This window comes from Equus asinus, chromosome 17 (assembly GCF_041296235.1).
Source record: "Equus asinus isolate D_3611 breed Donkey chromosome 17, EquAss-T2T_v2, whole genome shotgun sequence".
Taxonomy (NCBI): Eukaryota; Metazoa; Chordata; class Mammalia; order Perissodactyla; family Equidae; genus Equus; species Equus asinus.
Window position 1 is genome coordinate 32,885,438 of NC_091806.1, and position 19,416 is coordinate 32,904,853.

At 36.2% G+C, this 19,416-nt stretch overlaps 1 protein-coding gene across 2 annotated transcripts in view; it reads left to right on the top strand.

Annotated features, from left to right (window-relative positions):
* The window catches only part of ZFP91 (ZFP91 zinc finger protein, atypical E3 ubiquitin ligase), a 37,314-nt gene that overhangs the window by 6,346 nt on the left and 11,552 nt on the right, over positions 1-19,416 (top strand). The window lies entirely within an intron of this gene.

Below are 19,416 nucleotides of genomic sequence, written 5' to 3' on the forward strand. Positions count from 1 at the left end.
TTATGGCAGTTTTTTTTAAGCTAGTGAGTTTTTTACCAAAGTAACAAAGAAGAATGATACACAGTACAGAGTAAAATGTAGACAAAATCTTGATGCTGGTGGAGACTCAAATTATAAATGCAGTTTGAAGAATGTGGAAAGAAGTGTTCTAAGATTTCAACCTGCTGAATAATTGAATGGGGTCATTAGGTTGTTTCTCTTTAAAGTGTTTTAGCAAACCAGATATATGTATTGAATGTAGTCTTCTGCTTATCTGGATTAAAGGGAAGCTAATGTTCACTTTTTTCTTTTTAAACAGTTTTTTAAAAAGACTATTCTGTTTTTGGAGATTGGGTTATTAACATTGCCCCATCATGTTGGGCCAGGTGCTCATTGATTACATGTTTTTATCTGGTTGTTGGCTGTGTTCCTTGATGCTAAGTTCAAATACACAGCATCCTTCTTAAAACTGGAACAAATATACTTTTAAGCATCTCTCATTTATTTGTCTGATCTTGGCCCGGTCCTGATGGGAATTTACTTAATAAGTGTGGGTTGACCAGTTAACTTATTATGTATGTGTTATATATATATATATTATTCCTAATGAAGACTTTTCTGTTCATAAATAATGCTTTGAGAATATACATAAAACAAGTTTAAAATCTGGATTTTATGCCATGGAGAAGAATGACAGTATGATTAGGAGCCAGTAACTTGAATTGGTGGCTGCTTTGTAAATAATTAGATGTTAATGATCAGATTTCTTTTTCCTCTGAATTTTAGAATCTGAAGCTAGTTTTTCATAGTATACAAGGCAGAAATATATTGCACTAGGCAAATTTTTTGTGTAGAAATCTTTCCATGACTGTTTTGTCTAGCAAGTTTTTGGTTTTGTTGCTGTTGATACTTAGAAAATAGGGTATGTCTGCTAAGAATGGAAGCTCTCGTGTTTATTGTTTAGAGATCATCTTGGGAATTTTATGATGTGGAGAAAATGTAGAGAGAGGTAGCAATCAAGTACCAGAGCAGTTTTTATTAAAACAAAAACTAAAACCCCAACCTTCCTTTATCAGAGCTGAAATTACCTCATGTGTCTAAAGAGTACGTCTAAAGAAGTTATTTTGGGTTGCCTTGAGAACTCTCATAATGTGGTGGAAATTTTGAACCCCTGTTGCATATTAATTTAATTGCCCTTTGTGCAGATGTCTTAAACCAGAAATTGGCATGTTATGTAGTTACGCAGCTGTGAAGAGATTAAAACTGCATTATGGGTAATTCAAACTCAAAATCAATCCCACTAGTTAAATGCTCTGGATCTAGTGTTAGAACTCAGGATTTGAATTCAAGTTCTGCCTTTTATTGCAAATAATTCAGTACCTGAAATCCAGTGAGCACTCAATAAATGGTACCTATTAGGTTTGTAAAATTTTGAAAAAATAGATTTTCTCCAACTCCCATCTCCATCTTTTCATTAGTTTACCTATCACGGTAGCTGTTCAAGTCTATGAACAGTATATAGGTACATAACTGTATCTTACCTACATTTATACAACTAGATCAGTGAATAAAGAAATGAGGACTGTAGTGGTCACCTTTTCCTGTGCTGTTTAGTATTTAGAATTCACTTCAGTTCTTTGCCTTGTCATTTAACTTCTCAAAAAGTTATTCTGTTACTCTAGAATAGTTTTCATGTTCAGTCTCCTGAATTTTAACTGAAGTAACTCATGCTTATTCCAGAAGTTGAAGTTTTTTCAAAACTTTGGACACTTTTTGATATTTTCTAGAGATATGACTATCTCTGTTTTATTAATATTGAAAAGATGTTTTCAGGCTTGCTTTTACTCTATTTACTCCAAATGACTTGAAATTATATGCTTTCCTTCAGCTACGGGTAAAACTTTTGACGTGTTTGAACAAATAAATAATATTCCACACACACAAAAGCAACTTACTATTGTTTTCAAATTATTAAATTGCCAAGTGCTATGTTCATTTTTCAAACTGAAATAGTAGTAAAGAAGCATGTTAATGTTGGTCCCTGTTTCTGCTTCATTTATTTAATCCTGATGGTAATATATAAAACAAATGAAAAGTTGCTTTGTAAAAATAGTGTTTAGTTATTCATTCAACAGGTAATTGTGGAGCATCCACTGTGTGTCCAGCACCATTCTAGATACTGGGTTGTACTGGTAATCAAATAAGTGTGGTGAAGAAATTAAAAGAGTGTAATATATTTGATGAAGTTGGAGGTGGGGAGGCTAAGTTTAGATAAGATGGCAAAGGATGACCACTTTGAGTATATGACATTTGAGCTCATACCTGAATATACAGGTAGATATCTGAATGAAGAGCATTCCACAAACAAGAAGCAAAAAGGAAAAAGCTTAAAATGTGAACGCTTAGTTTACTACTGCCAAGGTTTATCATCATCATTGTGGAGCAGAAATTTTGAAGGACAGAGCCTGCCTAGTTCATTTTTAACTTGCCTTTATATTTTCTTTCTGCTCCCTCTGTTTTGAACCAGTGTTATACTTATGGTAATGAAGTAAAGTGATGGTTTGTCTAAATGTAATTTATTAATAATCCCAGTGTTACATGATTCACAAATAGTAATTTCTTTAACTTTCGACCCTCTGACTAAAACTGCCCAAGATACAACATAAAAAAGGAGACTGTAGTATCTTAACGTTTACTAAAGTGTGTTTCAAGTGTTTCATGGAATAATAATAATAAATATTACAGACTCAAATAAATGTGGACAGTGCTTGAGTCATCAGTGTTAGATGATTTATTCCAGGACTTCTGAGAGACTTTGATTTGGGGTAATATGCAATGTAAATACCAAAATATGCAGCAATTACGTAACTTAATTGACTGTAAGACCTTCCCCGTCTCGTTTTTTTTGGTTATTTTTAAGAATATCTCATAAAATTAGAGTTTATGGAAAACCTACTTTGGAGTACTGGGTGCTTGAAAATTTGATTATGTTAAACTTGAGGTCTCATCTTTTATTCAGAATCATTTTACTGTTTTCAGTTACTCTTCTTGTTATGTAGTGATATTTGGAAAAGATTGTCTAGACAGAATCATCAAATGAGTTCATAACAGATCTGGGAATTTACTTAGATTGTTTAGAGCTTTGACTGTTTGCCTTATCTGGTTTATAATCAGCATACTATCTGGAATTATTAATAAAATGTTAGCTTGTTTTGGTATTTTTTTCTTTCCTGAAACATCCTCAGTTTTTGTTTTTTATTGATTTAATCTAATTTTCAGATTATAGCTTTCCTCCTTTCCTAAAAAGTTAGAATTTATTTATTTTTAACAATTTTCATAGTTTTAATTTCGTCAGATTATTTCATTTTTCCTGTGTTGGAATACTTTTGTTTCATATTCTCTCATTTCCAGTATCCTTAAACAATATTCATCTTAAATACGTGGGGTTTTTTTAAGCCTCGGTTTCCCTTGTTTCTCTTAATACTGCTGATATTGGCTAATATTTCAAAATGGACTCTTAGTACTAATTATTCATGGAAAACAAAGTAGAGCTAACTATAGAAATACACAGTAGAGAGATCGGGTTTCAGAAACTCAAGTTTCTGGCTATTGTAATAGTGCTCGTGTCTCAAATGGCTGACCGTACATTCGATAAGCATTTTTTCTTTTTTTAAAGATTTTATTTTTTCCTTTTTCTCCCCAAAGCCCCCCAGTACATAGTTGTATATTCTTCGTTGTGGGTCCTTCTAGTTGTACCATGTGGGACGCTGCCTCAGCGTGGTTTGATGAGCAGTGCCATGTCCGTGCCCAGGACTCGAACCAACGAAACACTGGGCCGCCTGCAGCGGAGCGCACAGACTTAAGCGCTCGGCCACGGGGCCAGCCCCCATTCGATAAGCATTTTATCTATTTTATTTCCTTCCTAGCCCTTTATCTTAAGGTAGCAGGAACTAAATTATTTCTCTCAGTATGAGAATGATCTCAACGTCTTACTCCTTGTTGAGAATGCCCCATATACTTTAAACCATTTTTCTGATTCAAACCTCCAGACCTGTGGTTCTTCCTCTCTGCTCTAGTCTCCTACAAGTACAGACATACCTCATTTATGATATATGTAGATTGTGACACAGGCTTAGAAAGCCTTGATTATCAGCTCGTTTCAGTTATGGAATGTTTTATCAGTCAGATAAATGAGTCTTTCTGTCCCTTACATACAAAGAAATTTTATAACAATTTGCCACTTGCAATTCAATTTATATAAGAACCCTCTCAACAGTTATTTTATTCTTTTATACACGGTAATTATTTTATATTGAGATCCTTTTCCCTGCCAGAACCACTTGAGAGTTGCAGCAGAATGCTCTAGTGGGAGGAAACTGAAGCAGAGCAAACCTAGGGTCCTGAGTGGGCAAACTTAAGATTCAACTGATAAGAATATGAAACCTCTAAGAGACACTCATCTCTTACTAGGGCATAACATTATCTTCTCATTGACATGATTCTGAGTGGACCACAAACCTCTGACATAAAGGAATTAGATCTGATTTAATGCCCCCTGACCTTTTTAAGTCCAAGAAGGATCAGTCTCCTCTGAATTAAAACTAGCCAGATGGATTTAACTACAGTACATCCAGGCAAAGACCCCTTTAGCTTCAGTGCGGTTAATTCTCTTAGAGGTAACTGTACTTCCATCTTCTGCCTGCCTGCCTTATTAAACCTGACTTGCTTCTTTGATCCTAGTTAAACTCCAAACTTGTAGCTTAGCTTCTTATTGGATGATTATGTTTGTAGAATTTCTCAACCCTGTTTTCTTTGCTATGTCTCTCCCTAAACTCTTGTATCAGTTATCTGTCCAGGTATAACAAACCATCCAATACTTAGTGATTTAAAATACAACAATTTGTTATTTCTCAGGTGGGCCATTCCCTCTCCTCATTGGTCTTTCAATTCAGTCATTTTCGTGTCATGGTGGTCTCAGGACAGTGTGCCAAAAGCTGCAAGGCATCTTGAAGCTTACCCCACAGCATACAAAAATCAGTTGATTTCTGTATATGAGCAACAAAAGATTGAAATTATAAAATTTAAAAATATCATTTAGAACAACATCAAACAGTCTGAAATACTCTGGGATAAATCTGACAAAAGATGTGAAATACTTACACACTAAAAAGTACGAAATATTGCTGAGGGAAATTAAAAACCTAAATGAATGGAGCAGTATACCTCGTTCATTGAATTGAAGACTCAATATTGTTAAGATGTCATTTCTCCCCATAATGATCTACAAATGCAATGTAATCCAAATCCAAGTCACAATTGTTTTTTTGTGGAGAGTTTTGACCTTGAAAACTTCTTGAAAGGATCTTGGAGACCCCTCGGAGTTTACAAACTACACTTTGAAAACCATTACCTTACACTAATCAGGAATCCCACCATGTTTCTAAGAGTGGGATGGATTCTTAAGAGAAAAAAGTGAATAGATAGTTTGTGGGCATCCAAACATATTACACGTGTGTTTTATAACTGATTTAGCCTCTACCTGATGGAAGGACGTTTGATATTTCTCACAGTTTTTTCTGGGTTGCAGGTGACTTTTTTTTAAGAAACTGTATTAAAATATACCATACATACACAAAAGTACACTTAAGTATGCGGCTTCATGATTTTTCACAAGGCAAACCCAGTGGTGTAACCATCACCCAACTCAAGAAACAGAATGTGATTAACCTCCCCCAAGTGTAACCACTATTCTGACTTTTAACAGCACAAATTAGTTTTGCCAGTTTTTGAATTGTATGTAAATGGAATAATGCATTATGTACTCTTGTGTAGGGCTTCTTTTGCTCACCATTATGTGACATTCCTCTATATGGTGTTTGTTATAGATTATTTTTATTGCTATATAGTGTTTATTGCAGAAATATATTGCAGTTTACCCATTTTACTGTTGATGGGCATTTGGGTAGATTTCAGTTAGTGATCTTTATTACTAGTGCTACAATGCATATTTTATTAATAAAATTTTATTGAAGCATAGTTTACATACTTAAAATTCACCCATTTCAAGTGTACAGTTCTGTCTAGATAGATTTGCCTTTTCTAGATGTTTTTATATAAACGGACTTGTACATACAATATATGTTTTTTTTATTTTAGGTCTGGTGTCTTTCACTTAGCATAATGTTTTTGAGGTTAATCCATGTTGTAGCATGTATCAGTATTTTCATTCCTTTGTATGGAAATAGTTCATTTGATTTATCTGTTCACCAGTTGCTACACTTTTTAGCTATCACGAATAACGATACTGTGAATATTCATGGGCAAGTTTTTGAGTGGACAAATGTTTGTATTTCTTTCAGGTAGACATCTAAGAGTGGAATTGTTGGATTGTATGGTAAATATAGGTTTAACTTGAAGAAACTGGCAAACACTTTCTTAGGGTGGCTGTGATATTTATGTTCACCAACAGTTGATGAGGGCTTCTGTTTCTCTACAACCTCACCCATGTTTGTTATTGCCCTTCCACTATTCTGTCAAGCCAGCTGCTTCAGGATGGTAGGGAATGTGGTAACACGCATAGTGAATTCCATGAACATGGGTCTCTTGCTGCATTTCACTTACTGTGAAGTGAGTTCCTTGATCAGAAGAAAGGCTATATGGAATACCATGACTGTGGATAAGTCATTCTGTAAGTCCATGAATGATAGTTTTGGCAGAAGCATTGGGTGCAGGGAAGGCAAATCCATATTCAGAGTAAGTGTCTGTTCCAGTAAGAACAAAACGTTGCCACTTCCATGATGGAAGTGGTCTGATGAAATGAACTAGCCACCAGGTAGCTGTGTGATCACCCTGGGGAATGGTGCTATATCAGGGAGTCACTGTTGATGTCTGCTGCTGGCAGAATAGGCACTCAGCAGTGCCTGTAGCCAGGTTGGCCTTGGTGAGACTCTGGGTTTGGTTTTCAGGAAACTTAGCTTTGCAGGTACAGGAAATAAGGATTTCTTTCAGGGCAGGCATAGAAACTTCCAGGTCATTTATGTGGTGCTTGAGCTGGGAATTTGAACCTCTGAGCACACCCTTTTCTCTCCCCACTTTGTCCAGCACAATTAGGAGCAACCAGCCATTTTCATTATAACTCATCGGTTTGAAATGTCCCAAAGTATCAAATGCATGATCAGCAGAACCTCTCCTCTTACTATAAGTATTTGATTTAGAAGTATCCATTGGTGATATTTTGCTTATTTCTGTTGTTACATCATGCCGTGGACTTTCAGTGCTCTCTTTACTACTGGAAATAAGAGTCATATTAGTGCCTTTAAATCTAATCAGATTAGAGAACCAATTAAAAAACTAATCAGTAAGATTCTGTTCCTTTAGAACCAGTTTCAGTACCAGAGTGTGTATTAGGGGTCTTCAAAGAAATAGAACCAATAGACTATATATATAATTTATTTTAAGGAATTACCTCATGCAGTTGTGGGGGCTGTCAAGTTTAAGATCCATAGGGCACACTAGCAGACTGAAAATTCAGATAAGAGGTGATAATACAGTCTGAAGTCCAAAACTCACAGGACTGGAAACTTAGGGAAGGGTTTCTGTGTTCATTCTTGAAGCCAAGTTACTTCTTCATGAAACCTATCTTTGCTCTTACACTTTCAATTAATTGAATGAGGCCCACCCACCATTATGGAGGGTAATTTACTTTACTCACAGTCTACTGATTTAAGTCTTAATCGTGTCTAAAAAAACTACCTTCACAACAACTTCTAGATTGATGTTTGACCAAACAACCGGGTACCATAGCCTAACCAAGTTGACACATAAAATTCACCATTATAGGGGCTGGCCTGGTGGCATAGTAGTTAAATTCACACGCTTTGCCTCGGCCGCCCAGGGTTCGAAGGTTCAGATCCTGGGCAAGGACCTAGCACCACTTGTCAAGTCACGCTTCAGCAGCATCCCACATAAAATAGAGGAAGATTGGCACAGATGCTAGCTCCGGGCCAATCCTCCTCACCAAATAAATAAATAAATAAATTATTCTTAATTTATATCAGATTTTATGTTATTTCTTTAACTTCATCACTTTTGCTTTCTCTGTCCTTTAATTTTATACTTCATTACATTTCTTAACCCTTTGTATTGTTATGCTACTTTTTCAGAGATTTTCTCAGCTTAACTTCACATCTTTTCTTCACGGGTTTTTTTTTTCTTATATTTTTAATTTCCAAGAGCTTTTTTTGAGTGTACTTTGTTAAATAGTATTACTGTTGTTAATCTAATGATGTACTAGCCTCCTATCTGAGGATATATTTATATATGTTTTTCTGTACCTTGAATTGCCCATTTCTTTCAAGTTTTTTTCCCATTTGTTTATTTAGCCTCTTCTGTTAGAAATTTTCCTTAAGTTTTGGGTGTTCCCTAATTTTCTTTTGATTTTTAGAGTAAAGTACTAAAATGCTGATTGGAAGGTCTGTGTGCACAGGTTAGACCTGCTATTCTCTATTAAAGGATGATGTAGGAATAGTCTTTTTATGGGTCATTTCAGTTTCTTCAGAGAGGAATTCTTGTATCTTGGTACATGTGGTAGGTGTGAGGTCGGTGAGGAGGGTCTTCAACATTTATTATTTTTGCTTCCATTTAATTATCCCTAGTCTGCCCTCACCTGAAACTGTTGATACCAGAGCCTTTGTGGTTTAACATCTCCTAAGTGGTAAGTCTCCATTCAGGTGGAGGGGTAGTTGCTGGCAGCATGGGAGAAAGGGGATTGGGTGTTCAGACTACTTTTAAAATCTTCAAACTGCTCTTCATTTTTTCAGTCCTACCCTGCATCCCCACTTTCAGAGGCACACTGTGATTCCAATTCCTGACCCTTTCTGAAGTGGTTAAAATGTCTATACATATATTGCTTGTTACTTGTTTGTTTCCCCACTTATAGTTTAAGTTTAAACTTTATTTGATGTTTAAAGTCATTTATCACTATCCTGGTTTTAGTCTTCTAAAATTTTGTTGAAGTGAAATCAGAGTTGTTATTGTCTCCTTTTGTGTTCCTTTGACTTTGACTTTGTTAGCCTTGGTCATTTTTAGCCCTTTTCTGTCATTTTAAGAGGAAGCAGAGACAAAAAATGTATATCAATCTGTTTGAGACATATTTTTTTAATCTGAATTCTTTTAGGCAGTTAAGGGGGAGGTAACAAGAAAAACTTTCTCAGTGTTTTGTTTCTTAAAAATAATAAGCCTGAAATAATCTTCATGTTAGAGAGATGTGTTTTGGGGTGGGAAATTTTGTTCCCCTTCAGCACACTCTGTGATGTTCACACAGCAACGAAATCACCTAGGGATGCACTTGTCAGAACGCATCACCATTGTTAAGCAACATATGACTGTATAAAGGACAGTGAGAGGAGGAGGAGGAGAAGCTCCCAAGGAAAAGAGAAGCCAGGGAGTTAGGAAAAAGACCAAGAAAGTGTGATATGAAAGCCAACTGTCAAAAGATGATAAGTCAGGTAACTAAAAAACGTCAATTAGATTTAAGTATGTGAAGACATTGGGAACCTTAACAATAGCTATTTTAGTGGAATAGCAGGGCCTGAAGCCAGATAATCCATGTTGCCTTTTTCCTCCTTACCTCTGTATCTTACCACGATGAAGGTCTACCTGCCTGTTTTGTGTCATCCCCCTCCAACCCCCTCCTCACTCTATTAACCATTTGATCATTAACAGTATTTAGGTAAGCCCCTTATTAATTTTAGATCTGTACTATTACAGTGCATCCTATCTGGTCTCGTTAATTTCCATCTCTCAAATCACCTCCCATTTCTTATCAGCCCATCATGGGCTAGCTCCTTCTCCATCTCCATTCAAGTTATGTAACTAATTCTTACTTTAAAACTTTCAGAGATTCTCTACCAAATGTCTAACTTCATAGTTCTTTTTTTTTCTTTTTTTTTTTTTTTGGAGGAAGATTAGCCCTGAGCTAACATCCATGCCCATCTTCCTCTACTTTATACGTGGGATGCCTACCTCAGCATGGCTTTTGCCAAGCGGCACCATATCTGCAGCCAGGATCCAAACCGGCGAACTCTGGGCCACCAAGAAGCGCCACGTGCAAACTTAACCACTGCGCCACCAGGCCAGCCCTAACTTCATATTTCTTAAGCTTGGATCCAGAGCCTCTACAATGTAGATGAATTATACTTTCATAGTGTTATTAGTCACAATTCTCCTTAGGTAGACCCCCAAATTTCTTCTATAATATTTCCTAACCCCCAAATCTCTGAGCTTTTCTGTTTTTGCAGCACTAGTTCTGCTTTTTCCTCAACATGCCCTCAATGTCAATGTTACACCCATACTTCAATACAGCTTTTTTTAACATGTCTCAGATACTCAGATATTTTACCATCATGGATTGAAAGAATGGCCTGAACAAAGCAAAATTGTAGTATGGGTATGTTTTTAAAATATATTTTACAGTACTAAAGTGCTACTGGAAGAGAAAAATCAGTGAATAAGTCAGATATTAGAAATAGCTAAAAACACATTTCATAAATATTGAAAATGACGTTTTATGTGGACCATGCTGAATCTAGACCATAATGCTGATGATTCCCAATGTTATATATGTAGCACAGACTCCCTCCTCTGTCTTTCAGGCCAACTGTGGTTTTACTCGGCAGACGTTTCAAATTTAACATGTCCAAAATGGAACACATTATCTCTACTGTCTCCTCAAAACAAGCAAGAAAAACTATTTTCTTCTGTGAATGCTCCCACAATCCATCCAATTGTTCAGATCATAGATCTCTGACCCCTCTCTCTGTCCTCCTCTATCCCTTTATTAAGTCATTCTCTTGTGCTGTCTGCTCTGTCTCCTAAGTATTTCACATCTCTAATTCTTTCCATTTCCAATGCTGTTATTCTTTTTCAAGCTTTTATTATTTGTTGCCTAGGCTGTTGCAGTAGACGTTAAGCTGGTCTCCTTGAAATCAGTCTTGCCCCCACCTGGATCATTCTCTAGCCTGCAACCAGAGTGAACATTAAAACTGAAAATCTGATCGTGACACCTTCCTTTGTAAATTCTTCTGGCTTTCTGTGGCTATTAGGGTAAAATCCAAAATCCTGCAAGGACCTTCTTTATTAGACTCTTTCCTGCCTCCTCAGCAACATTATAAATGATGACAGTTTTTGTCCTCTTCTCTCAGCTCCAGTCATTTTGGTCATCTTACTTCAGTTCCCATCTCATGGTATTTACATGTGCTCTTCTGTCTTACTTCCTCTCGTTTTTCACCTCGCTAGCACTTATCCTTGAGAGTCCAGCCATATTTTTTCAAACTTAAATGCTAAATTTTGAGCTAATTGTTAGCTATAGAGACCATTAAGTTAATGAACATTCATTTTGAGAGCCACAGTTTCAAAGAGAAAGTATCCTTTCATCTTCTCAAACCTATCCCTAAGCAAAGTCTTTTGAGACAGAACTAATACACCTGACTGTACTCTGAAACTAAATGGCGCTACTTTGTGATTCTAATTTTTTTTGCCCTACACTTTTAATGTCTGTAGGAATTTTGTAAACTCTCATTAATATTTTTTATTCCTTACTTCCTTTCTCAGTACTCCAATAGCTCATGTCTGGTCTGAAATAAGTAAGAAAGAAAATAAAAACATAGATGTAGTAAATGATGAAAGAGATGACTAGAACAAGAAAGAAAAAATTAAGTATTAACATATTTATAAACATAAATACCCTTGTTGATTGAAAAATGAGTAAACCAGGGGGCTGGCCCGGTGGTGCAGCGGTTAAGTGTGCACATTCTGCTTCGGTGGCCGAGGGTTCGCCGGTTTGGATCCTGGATTCGGACATGGCACTGCTTGATGGGCCATTCTGTGGTAGGCGTCCCACATATAAAAAGTGGAGGAAGATGGACACAGATGTTAGCTCAGTGCTAGTCTTCCTCAGCCAAAGGTGGAAGATTGGTGGCAGATGTTAGCTCAGGGCTAATCTTTCTAAAAAATAAATAAATAAATAAAAATGAATAAATCAGATTAAAGTATATAAATACTTTAATTTCTTAATTAAAAGTTTGAAAATCTCTCAGCTTTTTTTCTGTTTTTAATCATTAAAAAATTCCTCCAGTTCTCTTTTGAAGCATAAAGAAATACCACATGCAGTTTTAGATTAAAAATTCACTTTCATGGAATAATAAAACTTCCTTTGGTCTTTTAGGTCAGTATATTACATAAATGGCTCCCTGTCTTGGCACTTGAACCTATGTCTGGGTGGAAATGAGCCAAATCTGAATTAAGCCTTTGGACTGGCACTTTCCCGTTTCACTTCTATATGGTTAGGTGTGGTATAGTAGAAAGAATATAGACTTTGGACTTAGATATACCTGGGTTCAAAATCCCAGCTCCACAACTTAATATGTGAGCCTGGGAAAATCAGTTAATTGCTTTCCTCACCTGTAGAGATAAGAGTAATAATAATTACTTGACATGGTTATGAGGATAAATTTAGAAAAAAGGAAAAAAATATTATTATACTGTAGTAGAGGCTTGTTAGTTTCCCAGAAAAAATGGTAAATATTTGCATACATAGAGATGAGAAGACCTTTACTCTAGTTTCTTCCCAGCCTATCAACCAGCCACTCCCTGGTCACCCAACAATCAGTGTTAGCTTTGTAATCTTGAACAAGTCATTTAATTTCTCTAAACTTCAGTTAGAAAAATGGGGCAACCTGAAGGAAAACCGGTTCATGTTAGGATGACCCTTCTAACTTGAAGTATTTCATCATGATGAAGTGGCTATCACCTTTTGGAATTTGATGAGTTAGCTTGTTTTGAAAGAATTATCATGCTGTCTTTTACTACCTAGAAGAATTAGGAGAAGCGTTCTTGCAGGTAATACCAATTTGTCTCACTTCATAGTATCAATCACTCTTACTTTATCTCTTTTTCCTCTTTCGAGAATGTGGTTATATTCGTTGTGCCTGCATGTTGCTCAGGCAGTGGCTTGCCTGATGTCTTCCTTCACCTAGGCTACCGTGGCTTTTTTTCTCTTTTTTCTTATTACTTATATATCTAGGAGCCTCCTCGAAGTCAACTGCTATTATGAGAAAAAGCAGAAATTGTCTTTGAAGTAGCACACAGAAGAAACTTGACTCTTTTCTATTTGGTTGTGATTGTTTTTCCTAGTGTATGGGTTATCCTATTGTCAGTTTCTACTCTGGAAGCCTAATAGTGTTTTTTTCTCCCCTCTGTTTTTGTTGTTGTTGGCTTGTGTGTTTCTTTTTTTTTTTTTAGGTGACATTTGTGTAACAAAATTAACCATTTTAAAGCATACAATTCAGTGACATTTAGTGCATTTACAGTGTTGTGCAACCATCACCTCTATTTAGTTCTAAACATTTTCAACCCTACCAAAGAAAACCCATACCCATTAAAAGCAGTCATTCCCTGTTCTGCCCTCTCCTCAGCCTCTAACAAACATTAATTTGCTTGTGCCTTAAAACATTAATCCGACTTTACCCCTATTAAGAGTATTTCAGATAAATGAAATCATACTTATGTGACTTTCGTGCCAGGCTTCTGTCATACAGCATATTTTGAAGGTTCATCCATGTTTTAACATGTAATAGTACATATTAGTACTTCGTTCCTTTTTATGAGTAATATTCCATTCTGTGGATATACTTCATTTTGTTTATCCATTCGGTGTTTGATGGACATTTAGGTTGTTTCCACATTTTGGCTTTTATGAGTTGTATTCCTGTGAACATCCACGTACAAGTATTTCTTTGGATACTTGTTACTTTTGGGGATCTACACCTAGGAGTGGAATTGCTGGGCCATGTGGTAATTTTGTTTACGTTTATGTTTTTTATATTTATGCTATGCTTATGTTTTTGAGGAACTGCCAGCTGTTTTCCACAGTCGCTGCGCCACTGTGTCTATTTAAGTCCTTTACCATTTTTTAATTGGGTAGTTTGTCTTTTTGGTGTTGAATTGTAAGAGAGTTCTTTATATATTCTGGATATTAGTCTCTTGTTAGATATATGACTTACAAATATTTTCTCCCATTCCATAGATTTTCTTCACTTATAAGAGATTTTTACTATTACCTTTTACATTTAGGTCTTCGATCCATATTTTTTTTTTTCTGCTTTTTCTCCCCAAATCCCTCCAGTACATAGTTGTATATTTTAGTTGTAGGTCCCTCTAGTTGTGGTATGTAGGACGCTGGCTCAGCATGGCCTGATGAGCAGTGCCATGTCCGTGCCCAGGATCCGAACCAGTGAAACCCTGGGCTGCTGAAGCAGAGCGTGCAAACTTAACCACTTGGTCATGGGGCCAGCCCCCTTTGATCCATTTTGAGTTAATTTTTGTATATGGTATAAGGTAAGGGTCCAGCTTTGTTCTTTGTATGTGGATATCCAGTTGTCCCAGCAACATTTGTTGAAGAGACTGTTCTTTCCCCATTAATGGTCTTGGCAACCTTGTGGAAAATCAGTTGACCATAGGTGCATGGGTTTCTATCTGGACTCTGAATTCAGTTCCGTTGGTCTGTATGTCTGTCGTTAGGCCAGTGCCACACTGTGATACTGATTGATTACTTTAGCTTTGTAGTAAGTTTTGAGATTGGGAAGAATAAAGTGAGTCCTCCAACTTTGTTCTTTTTTAAGATTGTTTTGGCTGATCAAGGTCTCTAGTATTTTCATATGAATTTTAGGATGAGGTTGTCAATTTTTGCAAATAAGGAAGCTGGGATTTTGATGGGGTTATATTCGGTCTGCAGATCTGTTTGGGTAATATTGCCATCATAGGAATATTTAAGTGTTTATTCTTTTTAATTAAATTATAAATGGAATTGTTTTCTTAACTCCCTCTTTGGATTTCTCATTGCTGGTGTATTTAAAACAACTAATTTTTGAGTGTTGGTCTTGTATTCTGCAACTTTGCTAAATTTGTGTGTTACCTTTAATAGTTTTCTTTTTGCAGATTCTGTAGAATTTTCTTTAGAAATAGCATTTCATCTTCAGATAGAGTTTTACTTCTTCCTTTCCAATTTGGTTGCCATTTATTTTTATTGCCTAATTGCTTTTTCCAGAACTTCCACTTGAATAGAAGTGGAGAAACAGGGCATCTTTATCTTGTTCCTGATCTTAGGGAGAAAGCTTTCAGTCTTTTGCCACTGAGTATGTTAGCTCTGGGCTTTTGATAAATGCCCTTTATCAGGTTGAGGAAGTTCCATTCTATTCCTAGTTTGTTGTGTGTTCTTATCATAAAAGTTTGTTGACTTTTGTCAAATGCTTTTTCTACATCAATTGAGACGATCATGTAGAGTTTTTTTCCTTCATTCTATTAATGTGGTATATTAATCAATTGATTTTTATATCTTGAACCACCCTCGTAATCCTGGGATGCATCTCACTTTGTCTTAGTCTTAATATGCTTCATAGTCTTGTTATTCTGCTGGATTCGGTTTGCAAGGGATATTCGTCTGTAGTTTTCTTGTGGTGTCTTTGTCTGGCTTTGGTATCAGTAATCCTGGCCTTATAGGATGAATTGGAAAGTGTTCCCGCCTCTTCTGTTTTTTGTAGAGTTTGGGAAGGATTAGTGTTGATTCTTCTTTATATGTTTAGTAGACTTTACCAGCGAAACAATCTGCCTCTGGGCTTTTTTTCATTGGGAGATTTTTGATTATTAATTCAGTCTTCACTTATTGTAAGAGTGTTCCAGTTTTTTACTAGTTTGAGTCTTCTCTTTTCTTTTTCCTCAATCTAGCTAAAGATGTGTCGATTTTGTTGATATTTTCAAAGAACTGAGTTTTGGTTCTATTGATTTTTCTCTGTTGGTTTTCTGTTTTCTTATTTCATTTATCTCTTTTCTAATCTTTATCTCCTTTCTTTTGCTAGCTTTAGGTTTAGTTTGCTCTTTTTTTTTTCCTTTTTAAGGTGTAAAGAATACTTCACACCAAAACAACAAATAACCTAATTAACAGGTTATTGGTTAGACGTGATTTTTTTTTTCTATTTTAATGTAGCCATTTAAGTCTATAAATTTCACTCTGAGCATTGCTTTTGCTGCAGCCCATAATAACTTATGGCATGTTGTTTTTTCATTTTCATTCATCTTTAAGTATTTTCTAATTTCCCTTGTGATTTCTTCTTTAACCCATTGGTTAAGAGTGTGTTGTTTAATTTCCACATACTTGAATTTTCTTTTTTTTTTTTTTAAGATTGGCACCTGAGCTAACATCTGTTGCCAGTCTTCTTTTTCTTCTTCTTCTCCCCAAAGCCTCCAAGTTCATAGTTGTATCTTCTAGTTGTGAGTACCTCTTTGGTTGTGCTATGTGGGACACTGCCTCAGCATGGCCTGATGAGTGGTGCCATGTCCACTCCCAGGGTCCCAACTGGGGAAACCCTGGGCTGCCAAAGTGGAGCACACGAACTTAACCACTTGACCATGGGGCTGGCCCCATTTTTTTTTGAGGAAGATTAGCCCTGAGCCAACATCCATGGCCAATCCCTTTCTTTTTCTTTTTTTTTTCCTGCTGAGGAAGATTGGCCCTGAGCTAACATTCATGCCCATCTTCCTCTACTTTATATGTGGGTTGCCTGCTGTAGCATGGCTTGACAAGTGGTGTGTGGGTCCACACGTGGGATCCAAACTGGCAAACCCCAAGCAACCGAAGCAGAGTGTGTGAACTTAACCACTGCACTACCTAGCCGGCCGCTTGAATTTTCTAATTTTCCTTATGATACCGATTTCTGTTTTCATTGTATTGGATCAGAGAACATTCTCTATATCATCTTTTTTTTTTTTTTAATTTTCTTTTAAAGATTAGCACCTGAGGTAACATCTGTTGCCCTTTTTTGTTTTTACTTCTTCTCCCCCAAGCCCCCCAGTACATCGTTGTATATTTTAGTTGTGGGTCCTTCTGGTTGTGCTATGTGGGCCATCGCCTCAGCATGCCTGATGAACGGTTCCGTATCCATGCCCAGGATCCGAACTGGCGAAACCCCAGGCCGCAAAAGCAGAGCACACAAACTTAACCACCCAGCTACGGGGCCACACCCTCTCTTTATGATCTTAATCTTTTTAAGTTTCTGCGGACTTGTTTTGTGGCCTAACACGTGGTCTTCTGTGAAGAATCTTTTGTGTGCACTTGAGAAGATTGTGTATTCTGTTATTTTTGTCTGAAGTATTCTTTATTTATCTGTTAGGTTTAATCTTTTTATAGTGTTGCTCAAGTCCTCTTTTTCCTAACTGAACCCCGGACTAGTCCTTCTATCCATTACTGAAAGTAAATTATTGAAGTCTCCAACTTATTTTAGTATTACCTACTTCCCCCTCCAATTTTGTCATTTTTTGCTTCATATATTAGGTATATATAGGTTTATAATTCTTTTATTTTCTTGATTGATTGACAGTCTTATCAATATACACGTCTTTCTTTGTCTTTAATAACAGTATTTGACTTGAAGTCTATTTTGTCTGATAGCAGGGCCATATGCTATGAGTTGAATTGTTTCTCCCAAAAAGGTGTTGCGTACCTGTGAGTGTGACATTATTTAGAAATAGGATCTTTGCAGAGAAATAGGTCTTTGTGGTAATTTGTTGTGGCAGCCCTATGAAACTAATACAGATTTCAGTACTGAAAGTGGTATCTTGCTGTAACAAAATACCTAAAAATGTGGAAATGGTTTTGGTGAGTGGATACTAACTGGGAGAGTTCTGAGACACTTATTCGGAAAAACAGCCTGGATTGCCTTAAGGAAACAGTATGCAGAAATGTGGATGTCAAAGGCAATCTGGGGAGGCTTTAAAAGGAAATGGTGAACATGTTATTGGACAGTAGAGGAAAGGCGATCCTTGTTAGAAAGTGGCAGAGACTATGGCTGAATTATGTTCTGTTGGATAGAACTTTTATGCAATGAACTTGTATATTTAGCTGAAAAGATTTCCAAGCAAAGTGTGGAAAGTGCAGCCTGGTTTCTCCTCCTTGATGGAGGGGGTTAGGTTGTTTTCCAGTGTTTAGCTGTTATAAACATGCTACAATGAACCTCCATGTGCCAGTTTATTTTCCTAGGGGTAGATATTTAGAGATGGAATTGCTGGAAGTAGTTTTGCACCTTCCCTGGAAGAGACCAGTATTTATCAATTTCTTACATGTTTGTCCAGAAGTTTTGTTACCATATATATCATATATATATCTTACACGCATATGTATTTATTTCTATATCTATATAACATGTAAAACATATATATACATGTATCTAATATTTGGGTATTATATGCATATGGGTTTTTCTGTGTGTAGTAAAGTGTCATGGAGTTGACTCCATGCCTTTGCCCATTGACTAGATGTGTCGTAATTTATATAACAAGTTCCCCCGATAGTTTTCTACTTTTTTACTACTAAAAACATTCCTATAATGACTAACTCTATACATAAGTCATTTTGTAAGTGTGATTGCAGTTTTATAGGATAAATTTCTCGTACTTGAAAGTTTTGATAGGTATTGCTAAATTGTCCTTCATAGAGGTTTTGCCATTGCACACACTATCTTCTGTATTATAGTGCCTGTTTTTCTACAGCCCTGCCAATACAGTGTGTTGTCAAACATTTGGATCATTGCCATTATGATGGGGAACAGTACTATGGCACTGTCGTTTTAAGTTTCTCTTGTTACAAGCGGATTGAGCTTTTTTGTCGTTGTTTGTTCACCATAGGTTTTTTACTGAGCTGCCATTTTTCTACTGAGCTTTTAGACTGCTTCTAGTGGAATTTGCCATATGTAAAATTGTTTTTATGTTTAGGTAGTCAGGTATATCAGTCTTAAGACCTGAAATTTTGTGCTGTTCTTAGAAAGCCCTTTTCCATTCTGAGATTATGTAAAGAATCTTCCATAGTCATAATAGGCTCAGTTTTACTATACTAACTTAATGTAGTTCTAAGTAATAAGCTACTCTAGATATGAACACGAATTTTTAATGATAAGCTTTTTATTATCACTCAGGAGGAAATGACCTTACATTACCTCATTTACCCTTTCAAGCATGGAGAAATATAGGGTAACAAACAGATTGTATGTGTGCCTGGATGTAGCATCTCATAGGTGAAACAGAACAACACTGAAGCTGGACATTGTCATGATTTGCCCTATGGATTAATTCAAATTCATGGTGTAATTCCAAGTGAAATTATTGAATACGGTCAAGGGAAGGCATTCTTATAATGGAATTTCTTTTTACAAATTCCTTGCACATTGGTTGTAAAATCATCTAGACTTGTGATTCTTTTTCATGCCGTAGTTCTGCTCTTCTTTCTGGGACCACTCAACTCAACTTAGTTTCTTTTGTCTTAGATCTAAAGGTTAGAATTCCATGAATTAAATTACTTAGGTATAGTTTGCCTACTTCTCTTAGCGTTCCATT